Raw genomic sequence first — 23,447 nt, 5'->3', positions numbered from 1 at the left:
TGTCTGGCCTATATTCCTCTCTTGCATTCTGTATCACATATTTATTGAAATAGGCTATAGCGAATAGTTAAATTACTCGGAATGTCACTTGCTGCCCTGTTATGTGCTGCGAGACTCCATGCCAATCAAGTTCAAATAGGCTAAACTCCTCAAACCCAACTCTGTACCTCAAAGCCAGTTCCACTGCTTTTTGTCATTGTCGCATCACAATGTCGTCACCATTGACGATGGCTGTCAATCATCATCGATAGGTGATGCTATTGTAGTATTGCCCAAAACTTTCCCCCTCCTCTCCCCCTGCAATAGGCCGTCTGGAAGCCAGACCGAGGCAGGGACCTAACCTTGCAAGTCCTGCCCCACTCAGAGCCTTTCCTGTGTGTGAAATGTTTCCCGCCATCGTTCTCACCTAGTGCCAGCAATGAGAGATAATTTTCAGCACCGACACAGAGAGAGAGCTGAAGGAACAGGAGGATTGTGTGGCACACGAGGGAGTGGCAGAGTGAGAAAGATGCTAGTGGTACTCTCTTCTCGCTAATGTGCTAAAAGCCATTTACTCATAGTCATCAGTGCTTGCTCACTTCAGCACTGCTTAAGTGTAATTGGCTCTTCTGGGGACTTTGTGCTCAAGAGTGTCTGACTGAAGAGCTTTACAGTGCCTGGCGGCCTTTCTCTAGCCATCTATCTCTAGCTGGTCTGTCTACTCTGTTTGTGGAGCAGTTTCCAAAAAACTATTTTGGTTACTGAACCTCAGTAAGTGAAGTGGATTCACACCTGGTGTGTCTTGCTCGAGGGCACATAGATTATAGTTTTTTTCCCCACTTTGCCGGCTTAGGGATTTGAACTAGTGACCATTCGGTTACTGGCCCAATGCTCTAACGTCTAGGCTATCTGCCACCCCCCAGTACAGGACATTAGTGTACTCAACTCATGTGTTGTACTGTGCTGAACTATATTCCGCTCTACAGTAGAGTACTATACTCTACCTTTACTGTACTGTCCAAACTTGTGAAACGTAGACGTCCATGATTGGTTCGGTTTTGTCTGGACTAAATCTTAACCAATCATGGACATCTATGTTTAGGCCAAATGAAGACCGGTCCAGATGTCTGTGTACATTGAAATCAAGGCTGGTCCGGAACAGACCAAAAAACAACATGTTGACATTGAAATCAAGGCTGGTTCCGGAATAGACCAAAAAACAACATGTTGACATTGAAATCAAGACCAGGGTGGCCTGACCAAATTTCGGCTACTTTTCAATGTGAGGATGGTGGTTACAGTAAATAGAAAGCGGGGGATTATAGGTAGGTATCAGTAAGAGCCAGGAGAGGTGACATTAATTGGAGAGAGAAGGAGGGGTTGTCCAGACGTGCTTTGATCAAAGCAAATTTTATTGGTTACATACACATGGTTAGCAGCTGTTAATGCGAGTGTAGCTAAATGCTTGTGCTTCAAGTTCCGACTGTGCAGTAATATCTAACAAGTAATCTAACAATTTCACAACAACTACCTTATACACACAAGTGTAAAGAAATGAATAAGAATATGTACATATAAATATATGGATGAGCGATGGCCGAATGGCATATGCAAGATGCAGTAGATGGTATAGAGTTTTTCAGTCTCTCGGTCCCAGCTTTGATGCACCTGTACTGACCTCGCCTTCTGGATGATAGCGGGGTGAACAGGCAGTGGCTCAGGTTGTTGTTGTCCTTGATGATCTTTTTGGCCTTCCTGTGACACCGGGTGCTGTAGGTGTCCTGGAGGGCAGGTACGTTGCCCCTGGTGATGCGTTGTGCAGACCTCACTACCCTCTGGAGAGCCTTACAGTTGTGGGCGGAGAAGTTGCCGTACCAGGCGGTGATACAGCCCGATAGGATGCTCTCGATTGTGCACCTGTCAAAGTGTGAGTGTTTTAGGTGACAAGCCACATTTCTTCAGCCTCCTGAGGTTGAAAAGATGCTGAGTTTTTCACCATGCTGTCTGTGTGGGTGGACCATTTCAGTTTGTCCGTAATGTGTACACCGAGGAACTTAGCTTTCCACCTTCTCCACTACTCTCCCATCGATGTGGATAGGCAGGTGCTCCCTCTGCTGTTTCCTGAAGTCCACGATCATCTCCTTTGTTTTGTTGACGTTAAGTGCGAGGTTATTTTCCTGACACCACACTCCGAGGGCCCTCACCTCCTTCCTGTAGGCAGTCTCGTCATTGTTGGTAATCAAACCTACCACAGTAGTGTCATCTGCAAACTTGATGATTGAGTTTGAGGCGTGCATGGTCACGCAGTTATGGGTGAACAGGGAGTACAGGAAAGGGCTGAGAACGCACTCCTGAGGAGTAGGGCCCCACAATGGGACCCCATCACCCAATTGAGGTTCAGCGGGGTGGAGATGTTTCCTACCCTCACCACCTGGGGACGGCCTGTCAGAAAGTCCAGGACCCAGTTGCACAGGGCAGGGCCGAGATCCAGGATCTCGAGCTTAATGAAGAGTTTGGAGGGTACTATGGTGTTGAATGCTGAGCTGTAATCGATGAACAGCATTCTTACATGTCCAGATGGGTTAGGGCATTGTGATTGCGTTGTCTGTGGATCTATTTGGGCAGTAAGCAATTGGAGTGGGTCTAGGGTGTCAGGTAGGGTGGAGGTGATATGATCTTTGACTAGTCTCTCAAAGCACTTCATGATGACTGAAGTGAGTGCTACAGGGCGATAGTCATATAGCTCTGTTACCTTCGCTTTCTTGGGAACAGGAACAATGGTGGCCCTCTTGAAGCATGTGGGAACAGCAGGCTGGGATAGGGATTGATTGAATATGTCCGTAAACACACCAGCCAGCTGGTCTGCGCATGCTCTAAGGACGCGGCTAGGGTTGCCGTCTGGGCGGGCAACGATAACACGTTTTAAATGTTTTACTCACGTCGGCTGCGGTGAAGGTGAAGGAGAGCCCGCAGGTTTTGGTAGCGGGCTGTGTCAGTGGCACTGTATTGTCCTCAAAGCGAGCAAAGAAGTTGTTTAGTTGGTCTGGGAGCAAGACATCGGTATCCGTGACGGGGCTGGTTTTCTTTTTGTAGTCCGTGATTGACTGTAGACCCTGCCATATACGTCTCGTGTCTGAGCCGTTGAATTGCAACTATACTTTGTCTCTATACTGACGCTTAGCTTGTTTGATTGCCTTGTGGAGGGAATAGCTACACTGTTTGTATTCGGTTATATTTCCGGTCACCTTGCCATGATTAAAAGCAGTGGTTCGCGCTTTCAGTTTTGCGCAAATGCTGCCATCAATCCACGGTTTCTGGTTTCTGGTTTGGGAAGATTTTAAAATTCACCATGGGTACCACATCACCGATGCACTTGCTAATGAACTCGCTCACCGAATCAGCGTATACATCAATGTTATTGTCCGATGCTTTCTGGAACATATCCCAGTCCACGTGATCGAAGCAGTCTTGAACCGTGAAATCAGATTTGTCGGACCAGCGTTGAACAGACCTGAGCACGGGCGTTTCCTGTTTTAGTTTCTGTCTATAGGCTGTCGTGGTCAGACTACAGAAAGTGAAAGAAACGGTTATCAGCTGAATATAACAATATGCCAGTGGAAGGGAGGACAGTAGCAAGTGACCCAATTGTGGTTTGTGACTATGATTTCCGATTTGGAGCCAATTCAATTATTATAATATATTTTTTTAACAACCTTATGGAACAATCCTTGGATTGGCTTTTCAGAATTCACCGATTTTAAATTGGTCCAAAGGCATAGAGTAAATGACTTGGTAACAAGAAATTAATTTATTTCCATGACCGAATAAAAAAGGAAATTTTTCCCTGACCAATGTAGATGGTTTCAAATACTTGTAACTTAATTTACATATCACATTTCGAATTTGGAGTCTTTGTTCTGATGTCGAAATCTTGAGGGAATCTTATTTGAGCCAGAAAATGATGTTCATAGGTGACCGACCGGCTCGATTCGGCCATATGTAGCAAATTTTGAAAGTATTTCTGCTTTGAAAGTTGAGAAATTTGTATCCTCCAATTTTGAGAAAATGGCCTTTGAATGTATTTGGTACCTACTGGAGAGCTCCTCTTTGTCTACACCCATTCAGCATCGTTCCCACCCTCTTAAGCTTTAGACCCACCCATCTCTTTTAGGATTGATCTGAGCGTTCTGTTCTAACAGCAGTCAAGCACCCAAGCTTGCTATTAAAAGACTCCTTTATGCAAGTAACCATTTCAATGGAATGTCACTGCGAAACTGTTGATAGACGTAGCTGATAAATTCGCTCTGGCTATCTACTCTGATTCCATAACGCTCTCGTCGGAATGCGCAGAATAACTGACAAATTTACGAACGCTCAACACCTGTTGAATATGGCCGGCGTCAGTAAACATTGGCAAAAAAGCATCAAATTGTTGCAAGCAGCACATTTGCATTCGCCAATGCTCTGGATAACATAAAAACAGCTTAAATAGCTCTGCTAGGGCGAGTAAAATGATCAGTGAGCTGTCCTCTCATGTGTGTCTGGAAGTAGTTAATAACATCTTGGAACTACCCATCCCGGATCCGGGAGAATTGTCATCAACTACACTAATTAGCATAGCGCAACGGTTAAAAAATATTACTAGAAAATATTCATATTCATGAAATCACAAGTGAAATATAGTGAAACACAGCTTAGCCTTTTGTTAATTACCCTGTCGTCTCAGATTTTGAAATTATGCTTTACAGCCAAAGCAAGACAAGCGTTTGTGTAAGTTTATCGATACCCTAGCATAGCATTATGTCCAGCTGGCAGCAGGAAGCTAGGTCACAAAAATCAGAATAGCAATCAAATTATTAGTTTACCTTTGAGCTTTGGATGTTTTCACTCACGAGACTCTCAGTTAGAGAGCAAATGTTCCTTTTGTTCCATAAAGATTATTTTATACCCAAAATACATACCTCTGTTTGTTGTTCACATAATGTTGAGAAATCCACCGGAAATAGCGGTCACGACAACGCCGAAATTCCAAATTATATCCATAATATCGACAGAAACATGGCAAACGCTTTTTATAATCATTCCTCAAGGTGTTTTTCCATTGAAAGGAAATATTGATGCTACAGCAGACAATGACATTCTAGACGATTCTGTGCTTCCAACTTTGTGGCAAAAGTTTGGGGAAGCTCTTTCCTGTTTCAGCATGACAATGCTCCTGTGCAGAAAGCGAGGTCCATGCAGAAATGGTTTGAGATTGGTGTGGAAGAACTTGACTGGTCTGCACAGAGCTCTGACCTCAACCCCATCTAACACCTTTGGGATGAATTGGAATGCCGATTGCAATGCAGGCCTAATCGCCCAACATCAGAGTCCGACCTCACTAATGTCCTTGTGCCTGAATGGAAGCAAGTCCCTGCAGCAGCGTTCCAACATTTAGTGGAAAGCCTTCTCAGAACAGTGGAATCTGTTGAAGCCGCAAAGGAGGGAACCAACTCCATATTAATACCCATGATTTTGGAAAGAGATGTTCGAGGTATCCGCATACTTTTGAATGTAGCCATCCCTTAACTAAAAAAATATATGGACTCTCAGCTTTCATGTCACAACCAATTTGACATGCTCCTATAAACTTCACGTTGGTGCTCATGGGTCCTTTTACATGGAAATGACCCATAGTGTTTGTCTCCCTGGATCAGATTTTATGTGGCTCGCTGCTGTCAGCTGGTGTTTGAGCAATTGACTGTGTTTATATCAATACAGAAGACAAGACTGGAGGAAAGATGGCAAAACAATTTGCACAATTCAGTGTATAAGAGACAAAGACCAGAGTTCATCTCATTGTCACTGCATGTAGCTGACTGATGCAAATTTCAGTTTGTGATTATTTAGTTAGCCTGCTGGTTTCACCTCAGCCAGCCCAGCCTCTCACAACAATACGCTAAAACACACAGCAGGGCTGGCAGCCAAAATACATGCTGAGAAATGCACCAAACTACAATAACTGTACACAAAAGGTCACTTGAAAGGCCTGGCTGGTGTGTGTGTGTGGATCTAACTTATGTGTGTGTTGTCAGCCTGGCGTGCACGTCTAACTCTCCCACAGAACAGAAGAAAACATGACTTCCGTGACCAGGTTTAGGTCTTACTGACTGGAGGGGATGTGACAGGAATACCCATAAAATCATTATCCATAGTGCAGTAGGATAGGCTCTTTGGACACAATCGTGTTAGGGTGTATAGGCCTAGATGTAGTGCATTTGGAAAGTATTCAGACTCCTTGACTTTTTTTCACATTTTGTTACGTTACAGCCTTATTCTAAAACAGACATTTTTGCAAATGTATTAAAACAAAACAAATGGAAATATCACATTTACATAAGTATTCCGATCCTTTAGTCAGTACTAACTTTGTTGAAGCAACTTTGCCAGCGATTACAGCATCAAGTCTTCTTGGGTATGACGCTACAAGCTTGGCACCCCTGTATTTGGGGCGTTTATCTCATTCTACTCTGCAGATCCTCTCAAGCTCTGTCGGGTGGGATGGTAAGCGTTGCTGCACAGCTATTTTCAGTGTCTCTCCAGAGATGTTCGATTGAGTTCAAGTCGTGGCTCTGGCTGGGCCACTCAAGTACATTCAGAGACCTGTCCCAAAGCCAATCTTGCGTTGTCTTGGCTGTGTGCTTAGGGTCGTTGTCCTGTTGGAAGGTGAACCTTCGGCTCAGTCTGAGGTCCTGAACACTCTGGAGCAGGTTTTCATCAAGGATCTTTCTGTACTTTGCTCCGTTCATCTTTCCCTCGATCCTGACTAATCTCCCAGTCTCTGCCGCTGAAAAACATCCCCACAGTATGATGCTGCCACCAACACACCTCATCGTAGGGAGGGTGCCAGGTTTCCTCCAGATGTGATGTTTGGCAATCATGCCAAAGAGTTCAATCTTGGTTTCATCAGACCAGAGACTCTTGTTTCTCATGGTCTGTGAATCCTATGGGCACCTTTAGGCAAACTCCAAGTGGGTTGTCATGTGCCTTTTACTGAAAAGTGGCTTCCATCTGGCCACTTCCATAAAGGCCTGATTGGTGGAGTGCTGCAGAGATGGTTGTCCTTCTGGAAGGTTCTCCCATATCCACAGAGGAACTCTAGAGTTCTGCAGAATGAACACCATTCTCCCCGATTGCTTAGGAAGAGTCTTGGTGGTTCCAAACTTCTTCCATTTAAGAATGATGGAGGCCACTGTGTTCTTGGGGACCATCAATTTCGAGTCTCATAGCAAACGTAAATAAGTTCTCTTTCATAAACATTTTTTTTTTTAAATGGGCAAAAATGTATAACCTGTTTTCGCTTTGACAGTATGGGGTATTGTGTGTACATTGAGGAAAGCCTTATTCTAAAATGGATTATATTTTTATACGTTTTAGAATTGGGCTGGAACGTAATGTGGGAAAAGTCAAGGGGTCTGAATACTCTGAATGCACTGTATTGCTTGTCAACGTATTTAGTTTCTGTCTGTAGGCTGTGTATTGAGTATTTACACTAGTATTTGGATCACAGCATCAATGGCAAAAGCCATTTGAATTCGGAGCAGTTGGTTCAATCTTGCCTATGGCCATTTCTATGTAAAAAAAAATCCCATGAGCACTAACTGAAGTTCATAGGAGCATGTCAAGTCTGGCATCAAATGAAAGCTAATAGTTGTATTTTTGGGGGGGAGAAATGAAGGCATTTTTTAAATATTTTATTTCACCTTTATTTAACCAGGTAGGCTAGTTGAGAACAAGTTCTCATTTGCAACTGCGACCTGGCCAAGATAAAGCATAGCAGTGTGAACAGACAACACAGAGTTACACATGGTGAAACAATTAACAAGTCAATAACACAGTAGAAAAAAAAGAGTCTATATACATTGTGTGCAAAAGGCTTGAGGAGGTAGGCGAATAATTACAATTTTGCAGATTAACCTCTTACCTCCACCCGACAAGCAGGCGTCACATCTGGAAATGCAAATGCGCTACGCTAAATGCTAATAGCACTCGTTAAAAAACTCAAACGTTCATTAAAATACACATGCAGGGTACTGAATTAAAGCTACACTCGTTGTGAATCCAGCCAACGTGTCAGATTTTTTAAATGCTTTTCGGCGAAAGCATGACAAGCTATTATCTGATAGCATGCAAAACCCCTAAAGACCCGCAGGGGACGTAAACAAAATAATTAGCATAGTCGGCGCTACACAAAATGCAGAAATAAAATATAAAACATTCATTAGCTTTGACGATCTTCTTTGTTGGCACTCCTAGATGTCCCATAAACATTGAGTCTTTTTTTTCGATTAAATCGGTCCATATATAGCCTAGATATCGATCTATGAAGACTGTGTGATCAAAAAAACAGCGTTTTATAACGCAACGTCATTTGTTAAAATTTAAAAAGTTGACGATTAACTTTAACAAAACACTTCGAAATACTTTTGTAACGCAACTTTAGGTATTAGTAAACGTTAATAATCGATCAAATTGTTCATGAGGCGATGTATATTCTATAGCTGTACGTCTTGAAATAATGTCCGGGTAAATCTCAACCAAAATATCCGGTCTGAGACCGGAAGAAATGGGCTGCCTCTTGTCCGTTTGACCAAGAAACAAATCCTAGGAAAATGACAAGACTGTTGACATCGTGTGGAAGCTGTAGGTATTGCAACCTCGGCTCCAGGTAATGTGGTTTCTATTCAACAATATGTTCAAGTGGCGCATTGATATATTTTCCAGTTTTCAGTGATCAGATTTTCCTGCGCTTTTCGATGAAACGCACGTTCTGTTATAGTCACAGACGTGATTTAACCAGTTTTAGAAACATTTGAGTGTTTTCTATCCACACATACTAATCGTATGCATATACTATATTCCTGGCATGAGTAGCAGGGCGCTGAAATGTTGCGCGATTTTTAACAGAACGTTCGAAAAAGTACGGGGTAGGATCAACAGGTTAACACTGGAGTGATAAATGATCATGGTGGTCAGATGGTCATGTACAGGTAGAGATACTGGTGTGCAAAAGAGCAGAAAAGTAAATAAATATAAACAGTATGGGGATGAGGTAGGTAAAATTGAGTGGGCTATTTACCGATGGACTATGTACAGCTGCAGCGATCGGTTAGCTGCTCAGATAGCAGATGTTTGAAGTTGGTGAGGGAGATAAGTCTCCAACTTCAGCGATTTTTTTGCAATTCATTCCAGTCACAGGCAGCAGAGAACTGGAACGAAAGGCGGCCAAATGAGGTGTTGGCTTTAGTGATGATCAGTGAGATACACCTGCTGGAGCGCGTGCTACGGGTGGGTTTTGCCATCGTGACCAGTGAACTGTGATAAGGCGGAGCTTTACCTAGCATGGACTTGTAGATGACCTGGAGCCAGTGGGTCTGGCGACAAATATGTAGCAAGGGACAGCCGACTAGAGCATACAGGTCGCAGTGATGGGTGGTATAAGGTGCTTTATTAACAAAACGGATGGCACTGATAAACTGCATTCAGTTTGCTGAGTAGATTATTGGAAGCTATTTTGTAGGTGACATCGCCGAAGTCGAGGATCGGTAGGATAGTCAGTTTTACTAGGGTAAGTTTGGAGCCGTGAGTGAAGGAGACTTTGTTGCGGAATAGAAAGCTGATTCTAGATTTGATTTTAGATTGGAGATGTTTGATATGAGTCTGGAAGGAGAGTTTACAGTCTAGCCAGACACCTAGGTACTTATAGATGTCCACATATTCTAGGTCGGAACCATCCAGGGTGGTCGTTTGGAGGTTAGATGGCACAGTATCCAAGGAAGGGCGGGAAGTATACAGGATGGTGTCGTCTGCGTAGAGGTGGATCAGGGAATCGCCCGCAGCAAGAGCAACATCATTGATGTATACAGAGAAGAGTCGGTCCAAGAATTGAACCCTGTGGTACCCCCATAGAGACTGCCAGAGGACCGGACAGCATGCCCTCCGATTTGACACACTGAACTCTGTCTGCAAAGTAGTTGGTGAACCAGGCAAGGCAGTCATTAGAAGAACCGAAGATACTGAATCTGCCGATAAGAATATGGTGATTGACAGAGTCGAAAGCCTTGGCCAGGTCGATGAAGGCGGCTGCACAGTACTGTCTTTTATCGATGGCGGTTATGATATCGTTTAGTACCTTGAGCGTGACTGAGGTGCACCTGTGACCGGCTCGGAAACCAGATTGCACAGCGGAGAAGGTACGGTGGTATTCGAGATGGTCAGTGACCTGTTTGTTGACTTGGATTTCGAAGACCTTAGATAGGCAGGGCAGGATGGATATAGGTCTGTAACAGTTTGGGTCCAGGGTGTCTCCCCCTTTGAAGAGGGGGATGACTGCGGCCGCTTTCCAATCATTGGGGATCTCAGACGATATGAAAGAGAGGTTGAACAGGCTGGTAATAAGGGTTGCGACAATGGCGGCGGATAGTTTCAGAAATAGAGGGTCCAGATTGTCAAGCCCAGCTGATTTGTACGGGTCTGGGTTTTGCAGCTCTTTCAGAACATCTGCTATCTGGATTTGGGTAAAGGAGAACCTGGAGAGGCTTGGGCGAGTAGCTACGGCGGGGGCGGAGCTGTTGGCCGAGGTTGGAGTAGCCAGGAGGAAGGCATGGCCAGCCGTTGAGAAATGCTTGTTGAAGTTTTCTATAATCATGGATTTATCGGTGGTGACCGTGTTACCTAGCCTCAGTGCTGTGGGTAGCTGGGAGGAGGTGCTCTTGTTCTCCATGGACTTTAGTGTCCCAGAACTTTTTGTAGTTAGAGCTACAGGATGCAAATTTCTGCCTGAAGAAGCTGGCCTTTGCTTTCCTGACTGACTGCGTGTATTGGTTCCTGACATCCCTGAACAGTTGCATATCGCGGGGACTATTCGATGCTATTGCAGTCCGCCACAGGATGTTTTTGTGCTGGTCGAGGGCAGTCAGGTCTGGAGTGAACCAAGGGCAATATCTGTTCTTAGTTCTGCATTTTTGAATGGACATGCTTATCTAAAATGGTGAGGAAGTTACTTATAAAGAATGACCAGGCATCCTCAACTGACGGGATGAGGTCAATATCCTTCCAGGATACCCGGACCAGGTCAATTAGAAATGCCTGCTCGCAGAAGTGTTTTAGGGAGCGTTTGATAGTGATGAGGGTGGTCGTTTGACTGCGGATCCGTAGCGGATACAGGCAATGAGGCAGTGATCGCTGAGATCCTGGTTGAAGACAGCGGAGGTGTATTTGGAGGGCCAGTTGGTCAGGATGACGTCTATGAGGGTGCCCTTGTTTACAGATTTAGGGTTGTACCTGGTGGGTTCCTTGATGATTTGTGTGAGATTGAGGGCATCTAGCTTAGATTGTAGGACTGTCGGGGTGTTAAGAATATCCCAGTTTAGGTCACCTAACAGAACAAACTCTGAAGCTAGATGGGGGGCGATCAATTCACAAATGGTGTCCAGGGCACAGCTGGGAGCTGAGGGGGGTCTGTAAGCAGGCGGCAACAGTGAGAGACTTATTTCTGGAGAGAGTAATTTTTTAAATGAGTAGTTCGAACTGTTTGGGTATGGACCTGGAAAGTATGACATTGCAGGCTATCTCTGCAGTAGACTGCAACCCCTCCCCCTTTGGCAGTTCTATCTTGATGGAAAATGTTATAGTTGGGTATGGAAATCTCAGAATTTTTGGTGGCCTTCCTGAGCCAGGATTCAGACACTGCAAGGACATCAGGGTTAGCAGAGTGTGCTAAAGCAGTGAGTAAAACAACTGTAGGGAGGAGGCGATGGAAACCCATTTAACTTGTATTTTTTATTCGTTACATGGGAACTCAACCGCAAAAGCTATTTTTATATGCACTATGTCATTAAGCCAGCCTTTTATCTGTTAGTCATTTTCGACGGAAACACTTCTCTGGTCAGAAAATGTTTATATGCGTATTCTAGAATATTCGCATGAAAATCTGTCGTAAATTGGATGGAAACTAAGCTTCTGTCTAGCTTTTTGTTTTGTTGATTGATAGTTCTCAAAGATTATATTATTAAAAAATATTTGTCAATTTTCTTGTCTACATACTGTACTTTTATCTGGTTTCAGTCATTTAAGTGTACACTGAGCATTTTTCCATCCCAAAAATGGAAAAGTACACTGTTTGGACATGGACTTCTCGGAAAAATGCTGGATTTCAATGGCAGAAAAAGACCTTATGTCCAAAAGTTATTTTCGGCAGTAGGTACTAATACTACAAATGTTCTGAGCAGATCATTTAAGAAAAATCCTGGAAAGTTGGCTTGGAGCTATCGGCGCCATCTTGTTATACTGTACAGTAGAGTGGAATAGAGTACAGTACACAGTAGAGCACACTAGTGTTGAGTTCACGAATGTACTGTACTGAACTATGCTCTACTATACTGAACAAAAAAATTAACGCAACATGTAATGTTTTGGTCCAATGTTTCATGAGCTGATATAAAACACCCCAGAAATTGTCCAAGCTTATTTCTCTCACATTTTTTGCACAAATTTGTTTACATCCCTGTTAGTGAGAATTTCAACTTTTCCAAGATAATCCATCCACCTGACAGGTGTGGCTGATTTAACATCAAGCTGATTTAACATCATGATCATTATACAGGTGCACTTTTGCACCAGTTTTGCTGAGGAGTATTTCTGTCTGTAATAAAGCTGTTTTGTTGGAGGAAAAACAAACTCTGATTGGCTGGGCCTGGCTCCCCAGTGGGTGGGCCCGGCTCCCAAGTGGGTAGGCTTATGCCCACCTATTTCTGTGCCCCTGCCCAGTCACGTGAAATCAAATGAATTATTTATATTGACTAATTTCTTTATATGAACTAACTCAACAAAATCTTGTTGCATTTATATTTTAGTTCAGTATAGATGGATATTGCATAACTTTGTTTGTCAATGTGAAAATATTGTCCCAGTTTTGTTGTGTACATTATTGATGGTCCTTACTAGTGCCAGAGATAGGCTATCCAATGCCAAACCAACTTTGCCACTGTCGCACACCAGCCAGCTGAAGTAATTGGCCTGGCTGACGTGACGCAGGGAGAGCTTAGACCACACTGGTCTGGAAAGGAGGCCGTTTGTTAATGCAACATTTGCTCAGAAATTGTGCAAGGGCTTTGATTGGTTCTCTCAAATGTTTTTTGAAACCTCTCATTGTTTGGAAAGGGGTGGCGCTCGTGGGTTGTGAGTGTTTGAGTGAGAAAGAAACAGAGAGCCAACAAGAAAAAGTATAGCCCCCTTCATTATCGACAGATTGTGCCAACATTAAAGAGCCTTTGCAGAATCTGAAATCGAGAGGACTTCGAGAGTTAGGTGTTAGCCACAATAGAGTAGTATGGTTTGTTACATTTTGAAATCAAAGGTTTTTGTTTGGCATATAATCTTAATAAAAATATCAACGGAATTCCATTACTGAGGAATTCCCCCTATATTTTAGTCTCTATTTTGAGTCGGTCTGTTTTTCTCTTGTTGTTGTTATTGTTGTCCTTGGCAGGGCCTGAAGCATCCTCTCAGCTACACGGTTTGGATGAATAGCCTCATGAATAGCATAGAGTGGTCTTTGTGTGAGCACTTTGAGCGTGTTTTTGGGTCCGTGTGTGTGCCTGTGTGTGTTTGTCCGTGCTTTTAGGTTTGGGCGGTAGAAACAATGTATTAGATTATTTTATGTATACATTTGAGTAGTGGTTAGCTTCTTTCAAAATCAAGCTTCATAACAGCAGACAATCCCCTCCTGCATCAAGAGCCTTGCTGTCTAATATAGTTTTGTTTGTACTTGTATAACTTAATCAGCTGGGATATCTTTCCTGCAAATGCTTTAGGTCAGGGACTGTATCATTTTCTTAATGCACTCGTTAGCATTTAGTGAGCATTCTCTATGGTATTTGACATTAACTTGTTAGCATTGCTAACCTAAGGATTACAAAAGATCATTAGCATTGCTAACCTACAGATTGCACATGCTCAGTGGGATTTGAAAGTAGTGTCCCATGTGTTCAGTGTCTGTGTTACCGAATATCCCGATATGGCATAAGGTCAGTATGACAATATGGGTACCGCCCAAGCTTCGTGTCTGTGTGTGTTCCATGAGTGTGTGCCTGCTTTTTTTGTTCCATGAGTGTGTGTGCATATACAGGACAATTGAATGACCCAGCCCCCAGGCACAGTGCTGCCCCCCATGGACACCCATAGGGGAGAGTGGGGTCATTTGAGCCAACCTTGTTTTTAGGAAAACGTATACAAAATCAATCATTTGACCAAATATTTAGGAAGAGGTCGTCATTTCATGGAAAGAAGAAACAGATCCCCAAAGTTTTCTCACCAAGTCTAGCAAATGTATTATGTTAGAGGATTCATGACGCTTGTATCTAAACCAAAGTTGATATTTATTATTTTGTTCTATACATCAGTTGGGGTCTCCTATAAGCTTCAATATAAGGTCCTGAACCTAACATGAAGTGCATCTGCATAGCTGTGTGGGCTAATATAGTCTAAATGTAATGCAAGGCATTATCGCTGGGATATGGGGTAACAGCAGCGCCTGCCCTATGTAAAAACGGTTCATTTTTGGGGGGTAAAACAGTTTTTTATTCTGTGTTAAGTCTGTGTTAAAAGATTCTTATTTTACAAAAAAAAAAGAGATTGTGGTTGTGTTGAATTGTGTTTGGGAAATGAAGATGGACATAGTTTTATAACAGTAGTGGCAACCACTTTAAAAAATATATATAATGATTACATGAATTCTGATTCAATTCCAGGGATATGCAACATCCTGAAATACATGTAAATATCTTTGTTAGAAAGATATTTCCCTTGATGGAGTGATGCTGAATGTACAAAATCGCTCATCTTACCCTACTGGCTGACCTGAGCTGGTGACATGCCCTCAAATTCATGCCGTCAAACTAATGTTTTTACATGAATTTTATGTTGGCGTACACATGTGTACGCCTGGTACGCCCACTGCACTTGGAAACATTCAATCCAATAACTAGACTTTATTGGGAACACGTTGGAAAGGGGAGGGAGTACTTCAGTTTCAGCCTTACTATGGAATCGAAATAGTTGACCTAGCCTTTTTCCAGCCTTTTGCATATGGATTAGTTATAAGCCCAGGAGGCTTTCTGCTAGTTGCTGCGCTGTTTGAATATGCTGGATAGGCTATATCGGACACACACAGGCCTTTAGTTTGTACCACTAGGCTATTCTCTTTGATGCAGCGTGTGTGCGACAGGAGAGACTCATAGATTTAATGGGTTTTGTGTGTTTTTTTTTTCCTCTCCTCAGGCCCCTTATGATGTAGCATTGTGTTTTAGCGCCGGCCCTAATACGGCTTGTGCCTTGCACCACTCACCCATATAATCAACACTAATACGGCTTGTGCCTTGCACCACTCACCCATATAATCAACACTAATACGGCTTGTGCCTTGCACCACTCACCCATGTAATCAACACTAATACGGCTTGTGCCTTGCACCACTCACCCATGTAATCAACACTAATACGGCTTGTGCCTTGCACCACTTACCCATATATAATCAACACTAATAGGGCTTGTGCCTTGCACCACTTACCCATATATAATCAACACTAATAGGGCTTGTGCCTTGCACCACTTACCCATATATAATCAACACTAATAGGGCTTGTGCCTTGCACCACTTACCCATATATAATCAACACTAATACGGCTTGTGCCTTGCACCTCTCACCCATGTAATCAACCCTAATACGGCTTGTGCCTTGCACCACTCACCCATATAATCAACATGCCATTAGTGAGAAACGTCACTCCCCAAGGCAGAATGAGAGAGGTTGTGATGGGGACTTTTTGGCTCCATACTTAGTTGAACAGCGGGGCGTTGAGACGAGACTCGGCCAGTGTTTGTGTGCTCCACACAATGTACACACAAACCCTTAACCCAGCCATTTCCTTACTGTCAAAGTGCTACTGTCTTACATTTTGACACAATGGCTTCTCTTGAGTAGGTGTTGGCGCATGTTTCTCGTAGTTCTATTCTTCGAAAGGAAGACTTTATGACTAAGTGGTATCATTGTAGTCCTGACGCAGTGTATTGGAATGATATTAATGGGCTATGTCTCATTCAGTACTGTTTCAACAGAATGTGTCTTAAGATAGGCTACCTTTTTATAAGCTTTAATACCCCCCACATATAGTTCAAATCTCCTCACCAAAGAGCTACTAATTTCCTGTTTGGAGTCGCAGTTTGTGTCAGTGATTGCTGTATACCACACCACGGCTGCCGTTATGTTGACTAGTTTTCTTCTCTTTCTAAATGTGTGATCTTGACTAATTTGGCAGTGATTAAATAAGACTTCCCCCAGATAGTGGCATGATAGGCATACTTCCTCATCAGACTTAGATGTAGACGTAATAGTTTAGAGCCTACGCTATTATCACGTTTGTCAAAAATAGATTTTTATAGTGGTGTCACAACCATAGAGGGAGATCAAAACACATTCCGGGGTGTGCGTTTTATTATAGTACTATAGATCTACTAGTACTGTCTATTATAGAGTCCTAATATGGATCCCTCTGTTCATTGCATTCTCACTGTTAGACATGGTCCACCAGTCCGTCAGTTCCCATTTATCTCCAGTGTTTTCCGTAAATGCAGGGAGTTCCGGGCTGGGAGTTTGTCCATGGGGGGGCATGCAGAACGAGCTTTATTTTGGTGGCCTCTAATACATATCTAATGCTATGATTCATCCCAAAAATACACAGCTAAATTATTGAATACTTTAAAGTAAAATTAGTTGTGGTATTGAGTAGAAAGACATTACAATTAAAATGACTGAAAATGTATGAATTCAGTGTGTTAGTAGTTTTAGATATCATCTAGGCCTAGGGTCCTGTGTGGCTCAGTCGGTAGAGCATGGTGCTTGCAACGCCAGGGTTGTGGGTTTGATTCCCATGGGGGACCAGTATGAAAATGTATGCACTTGTAACCGGTGCTGTACTGCACCACTGTAGAGCTGCGTTGTGTGTGTGGTTGATTGAGACTATAGACGTGGACGTTGGAGATCAGGTAGTTTTAATTAAGCAGAATTCACTCTCTGCATCCAAAAGGAAACAAAACATTTGTAGAGCCACATTATGTTCTGCGAATCGTCGCCTCTTTCTACAACAGATGCACAATAGGAGGGACTGGGATCATTTGAGGAGCTAGCCATCGTTCACACATACAATAGTCTGCTAATACCTTAGCTAACTATTAACCACATGTTGAATTCAGAATATTGATATCATCCTAAAAAGTACAGTTACAAGTGCATCTTAACAAGACAAACCACTTATGAGTAACCTCTAAATATACAACATTATTCATGAACAAAACACTGTGTGTATGACTTTGTGCTTAAAAGAATCAAACTTTTCTGAAGACAGAAAAAGCGTGCCTACCTCTCAGTGCATCAAAATGATTTGAGCACGAGCACGGGGGTAAGGGGCAGGTTGTAGAGGGGGATAAGGGGCAGGACAGGGAGCAGAGGGGGTAAGGGGCAGGACAGGGAGCAGAGGGGGTAAGGGGCAGGACAGGGAGCAGAGGGGGTAAGGGGCAGGTTGTAGAGGGGGATAAGGGGCAGGACAGGGGGTAGAGGGGGGTAAACGAAAGGACAGAGGGGCAGGGAGCAGAGGGGGTAAGGGACAGGTCAGAGAGCGTGTGACTCCATGGTCAAGCAACTGCTCTCTACTTGAGTGACAGGGGGCCGGGCTTGGTGTGCTTAGCAGTATGCAGCAGCAGGAGGAGAGGGAGAGAGATGACTCAAGTATCAAACAGAGTTAACTATAAAAACTGACATACGCACCAGAGTTGCATATCACATTTAACAAACCAAATATTGCAATACCATTATAGAAGGTAAAGTAAAAACTCAAAACGGCACATGCATCAATACCGATATATAGCCAAATACGGTTTACCGCCCTAAGGTGAATGCACCAATTTGTAAGTCGCTCTGGATAAGAGCGTCTGCTAAATGACTTAAATGTAAATGTAATGTACTACCGTCTTCCCTCAAGGTCTGAAACCTTACCAACTCAGACGCACAAACATCCTTATCTCATGTTGATTTGTTATTATGCATCCTGGGAGTAGGGGAGTGTGTACTCACTCTCTTGCTGTTAACTCTACATGGTCAGGTGGATGCAACAGTGTTGGTGACATGCTGCTTTCCATAAGCGTTTTATACACTATTAGTTTGCGTCTTACTATCTACTATCTGCTTTGTCTTTTCTTAGCAAGGTGTTGATAAAATAATGTGTTAGCCGCTAATGCTAATCTTGCTAAATGTACTAAGAGTCTCAGCAAACGTAGCTAGCTAGCTAATACTGCCTGGTGCTGGTGTAGGCCTCGATAAGCATATTTTTGCAACGTTATGTTATCAGAGAGGAATAGACAAGTAATGAATATGTTGTCTAGCTAGCAACATGATATAAAATTATATTCCAACTATAGAATTAGAATAATCATTATATTTACATAATTCCAACAGTTCACCAATTAACTAGGCCTATATTTTTTTGCCCGTATCATGCTGCTTGGCACAGTGTGGAAGTTATAAAACTGCAGGAAATTTATCAATTCTGGATATAATTTTTGTTTGGAGTTGGATTGAACAGTATAAATGGAGAAAGCACTATTGAAATCACTTATTTGTGTTGCCACCCTATGGTCATTAACCACTCATAAAGCATATTTAAAACTTGTATTATTTTTAAAAAACACATTGTGATACCATAAGCAATTACAAAAATATGGTGATATCACCCAGCCCTAGGCGGTAGATTAGTAATCTAGTCAGAAAAATGAGTCTAATCTACTCTTTCAATTTTAGTTTATTGTGGCAAAAAATAGGATGTTCTGTCAAGTCAACATGGATTAATGAAACAATATAGAATTGCAGGAAAATGGTTTTAAAAATGCAAAAAAAAAAAAAAAAGATTGTGCACCCCCACTTTTATACAAAGTCATGTGCCCATGACAGGTATGTAGTCATGACAGGTAGTCCTACAGGTATGATTGAAGAATGAAGCAAGTGTTAAACCTGGGCTTTACTACACAGAAATCAGAAGTTGACTACTCCATTGTCAACACTTAAATCAAATCAGTAGGCCTATATCTCTTTTAATAATAGCATATACATATTTTTAGCTTTAATAACCGTCAATCTGTTTTCTTTTAGCATATTTTGGACCAAAATGGGTCCCTTTCTCCACTACCTATTGTTCCTGCAGTGAGGATTCAACATTTTCATTGAATGTTTATAATTTATCTGCATATAATCGGCAAAAAGCGGTATGCTCATTAGGGAGCCAAATGATTGACTCTTACTGATACGATTTGGTCCCTTTCACCTAAAAGAGCTGTTCCTTCCTAGAAGAATGGGTAGACACACCAGAGGAAGGAAGCTTCCCCCCCCATGCCTACAAGTCATTGAGTTAACATGTGGCATAGTCACACTAGTCAACTATTCTATATGGGAGTAGATGGATAGTGGTTGGTCACTGGAGTCCCACAGAGGGTGTGCACCGACAACACTCCCCTTTACACAGTCTGACTTCCTCTCCACCCCAGCACTCCTTCCTGTGGCTCATTGTTCTGGAGCACGGCTCAGACCGGAAACCCACCAGGAACAACCCCACCAATCGCTGGACTCGACCCAGTCCTCCATGACTTCTCACCTCACGTGCCTAGAGTAGTCTAGCATTCCATTCCTCCCTTCCATTTCTCTGTAGGTCTCCTGCTCAGTGTTCTACAGTGTGACCATATACTCACATTTACATCTAAAAATAGATGTGCGAGCTGAAAAAGTAAATTATGAGCTAGTGATATGCTAAATAAGGCTAACAAAGTACGAAATTAGCATGAACGTTAGCAAACCAAATGCATAGCTGGAGAGAAATGATTTGGCACATCTTAGAGGGTTCAACTTTTATAGGTCTAAGATTTGTAACTAAACTCAGCAAAAAAAGAAACGTCCCTTTTTCAGGACCCTGTCTTTCAAAGATAATTCGTAAAAATCCAAATAACTTCACAGACCTTCATTGTAAAGGGTTTAAACACTGTTTCCCATGCTTGTTCAATGAACCATAAACCATGAATGAACAGTCGTTAAGACACTAACAGCTTACAGACAGTAGGCAATTAAGGTCACAGTTATGACAACTTAGGACACTAAAGAGGCCTTTCTACTGACTCTGAAAAACACCAAAATAAATCTGCGTGAACATCTGCGGGGATGTGCCTTAGGCATGCTGCAAGGAGGCATGAGGACTGCAGATGTGGCCAGGGCAATAAATTGCAATGTCCGTACTGTGAGACGCCTAACACAGAGGTTTAAGCCAGGGAAGGTGCTTTCGAACTCCGAGACGAAATGTTTCTGTGTGAAATGGCTTTTCTGTGTGACATTACGAGTCATCAGCGCTACAGGGAGACAGGACGGACAGCTGATCGTCCTCGCAGTGGCAGACCACGTGGAACAACACCTGCACCGGATCGGTACATCTGAACATCACCTGCGGGACAGGTACAGGATGGCAACAACTGCCCGAGTTGCACTTGGAACGCACAGTCCCTATATCAGTGCTCCGACTGTACGCAATAGGCTGAGAGAGGCTGGACTGAGGGCTTGTAGGCCTGTTGTAAGGCAGGTCCTCACCAGACATCACAGGCAACACCTTCGCTGGACCAGATAGGACTGGCAAAAAGTGCTCTTCACTGACGAGTTGCGGTTTTGTCTCACCAGGGGTGATGGTCAGATTTGCATTTATCGTCGAAGGAATGGGCGTTACACCGAGGCCTGTACTCTGGAGCGGGATCGATTTTGGAGGTGGAGGGTCCGTCTGAGGTGGTGTGTCCACAGCATCATCGGACTGAGCTTGTTTTCATTGCAGGCCATCTCAACGCTGTGCGTTACAGGGAAGACATCCTCCTCCCTTATGTGGTACCCTTCCTGCAGGCGCATCCTGACATGACAATGCCACCACGCACAGAATCAGCAGTATTGCAGATTTCCTGCAAGACGGGAATGTCAGTGTTCTGCCATGGCAAGCGAAGAGCCCGGATCTCAATCTCATTGAGCACGTCTGGAACCTGTTGGATCGGAGGGTGAGGGCAAGGGCCATTCCCCCCCCTGAAATGTCTGGGACCTTGCAGGTGCCTTGGTGGAAGAGTGGGGTAACATCTCACAGCAAGAACTGGCAAATCTGGTGCAGTCCATGAGGAGGAGATGCACTGCAGTACTTAATGCAGCTGGTGGCCACACCAGATACTGACTGTTACTTTTGATTTTAATCCCCCCCCCTTTGTTCAGGGACACATTATTCCATTTCTATTAGTCACATGTCTGTGGAACTTGTTCAGTTTATGTCTCAGTTGTTGAATCTTGTGTTCATACAAATATTTACACGTTTCAGTTTGCTGAAAATAAACGCAGTTGACAGAGGACATTTATTTTTTTGCTGGGTTTATCAAGCATTAGCAGTGAAATTCAAGTGTAACTTTGTCTCTTGCGCTGCACAACAGTGGATAGGCACATTACGAAAGCTTCCGTTTTTGCTTCCGTGTTTGTAAACAAACATACCATGTGACTAGCTTAATCAGTTGCTTTGAGGAACGGCCCTGTAATGAAAAAATAATGCAATAGGTGAAATTAAGAACACAATCTTCTGTATCTATTAGCCTAGTGCACAAGTAGCCTGCAGGTAGACATGTGAGTTCCCCATTTACTTACCATGGTTACATCTCACCCTTAAAGGGGCAGCAGAACATGTTGGTCTCACCTAAGTGACTCAAATATTTGAGGGTACATAGTGCTTTGATTTGAGCATGGAACACTCCAAAAACCTTTTATTTATGAACTTTTAGTAATTTCTTATCATAAAAACTATTCCTTAAATACTTTAAATGTGCTCCTTCTTTTTTGCTACTTGTAAAAACGTCAGCATTAGCGTTAGCCATGCTCTCGCTTAAAGATTATACTTGGTTGCGGCCTCATTGTGGTTGAACCTAGTTTAGCCTCACAGGTTTCTGTGGTCTTCGTTTAAAACGTAGGCTCACAGCTGTTACTTAGTGGGATCTTCATTAGTGACTGAGACTGCTTGAGATGCATTGCAGATAGTCTCAGGGCTCCCAGTTTTTGTTTGGAGAACCACATGAAATTTAGGAGCACCAGAAAATGAGTATTTTTTTTTTGATTGTCATCTAGGCTATATGAATTCTAGATGCTTTTGAATGTTGTGCCCTAGAAACTAATATGTAACACTGTAACGACATTTGCTTATTATAAAGGTCATTATACAAGGTCATTTGTGGAATATTAGGTTAACTACATTGTGTAAAAGCACAATTTTCCTATTGAGATGCATTACATTAAATTGTACACTGTCTCTTTTTTAAAAACGTCAGGTTTGTGATGACAACATACAAGAGAGCAGTCATTCATTCATTGCTATGATCATTGATCATCTGAAGAAACTGTGCCTTTTCCTTTCTTTGCCCCCCAAGTGTTTGGTTATACTGGTAAAGTTACCACATTGTTAGCTAGCCAATGAGGTAACATGACTGAACAAAGTGTAAAAATGGTTAACGAATGGTTTATGAATGGTTTATGAATGGTTTATGAATGGTTTATGAATGGTTTATGAATGGTTTATAAATGGTTTATGAATGGTTTATGAATGTTTATGAATGGTTTATGAATGGTTTATGAATGTTTATGAATGGTTTATGAATGTTTATGAATGTTTATGAATGTAAAATGCGGTTCCTGCAATCCGCTATAGGAAGATAAAAATGTTCCACTGGTAATATGGGTCAGATATTTTGACCTGTTTGGGCTATAAGGAAGCCGTTTTTGCTGTAGTAACGGAAACTATGGTACAGCGAAGCCTCATTATTACTACTATTATTATCTAGGATAAAACAACTAGTCGCACAGAAAAATATTTTGGCGCATATGCGACCAAATTGGTTGCATTTTAGAGCCCTGCCAGCACTAGCCTCTGTTCTACGAGGTCTCACGGCACTATTTCAGTAATACACTATATATATATCCTGTATTATAATTCATTTTGCCATTATGTAGTACACCCATTATGGTGGAGCGTTCCAGTATAGAGGTATTCATTTATGCGAAGACTAGCGTGTGTATGTACTATGATTGTGGTAATAGCAGAAGCTGCTCTCCTAACCACATTACATCTAGCTTGTTTTTTTTTTTTTTGCAGCTGACAGACTTTCTCTCCTTCGGCGTCACGAATGCAACGTTTCAGATCTGGGGGTACGATTGCAACGGCTGAGTTATTTTAGACTATTGAGACTGCGTGCGCTGGTGAGCATGGTGTGTGTCTAGTCTCTTCATGTCAGCCACATAGTGAAGCTGTTTTTAATGCTTCTTATTATGGGCTTTTAA

At 42.7% G+C, this 23,447-nt stretch overlaps 1 protein-coding gene and 1 non-coding gene across 8 annotated transcripts in view; both read left to right on the top strand.

Moving 5' to 3' along the window:
- The window catches only part of LOC124016614 (rap guanine nucleotide exchange factor 1-like), a 94,505-nt gene that overhangs the window by 12,483 nt on the left and 58,575 nt on the right, over positions 1–23,447 (top strand). The window contains exon 1 of one of the 7 annotated variants that reach the window (XM_046332142.1): positions 23,264–23,366. The exons of the other annotated variants lie outside the window; for them this stretch is intronic. The gene's annotated coding sequence lies outside the window, so the exon portion shown is untranslated. Of the gene's footprint in view, positions 1–23,263; positions 23,367–23,447 lie in introns of those variants that run through there. 7 annotated transcript variants of the gene reach the window in all.
- On the top strand, positions 16,883–16,958 carry trnaa-ugc. Its single transcript has one exon. It is a non-coding gene; the product is annotated as a tRNA-Ala (tRNA).

This window comes from Oncorhynchus gorbuscha, linkage group LGY, assembly GCF_021184085.1.
Source record: "Oncorhynchus gorbuscha isolate QuinsamMale2020 ecotype Even-year linkage group LGY, OgorEven_v1.0, whole genome shotgun sequence".
NCBI lineage: Eukaryota > Metazoa > Chordata > Actinopteri > Salmoniformes > Salmonidae > Oncorhynchus > Oncorhynchus gorbuscha.
This window is presented reverse-complemented; position numbering and strand designations above follow the sequence as displayed.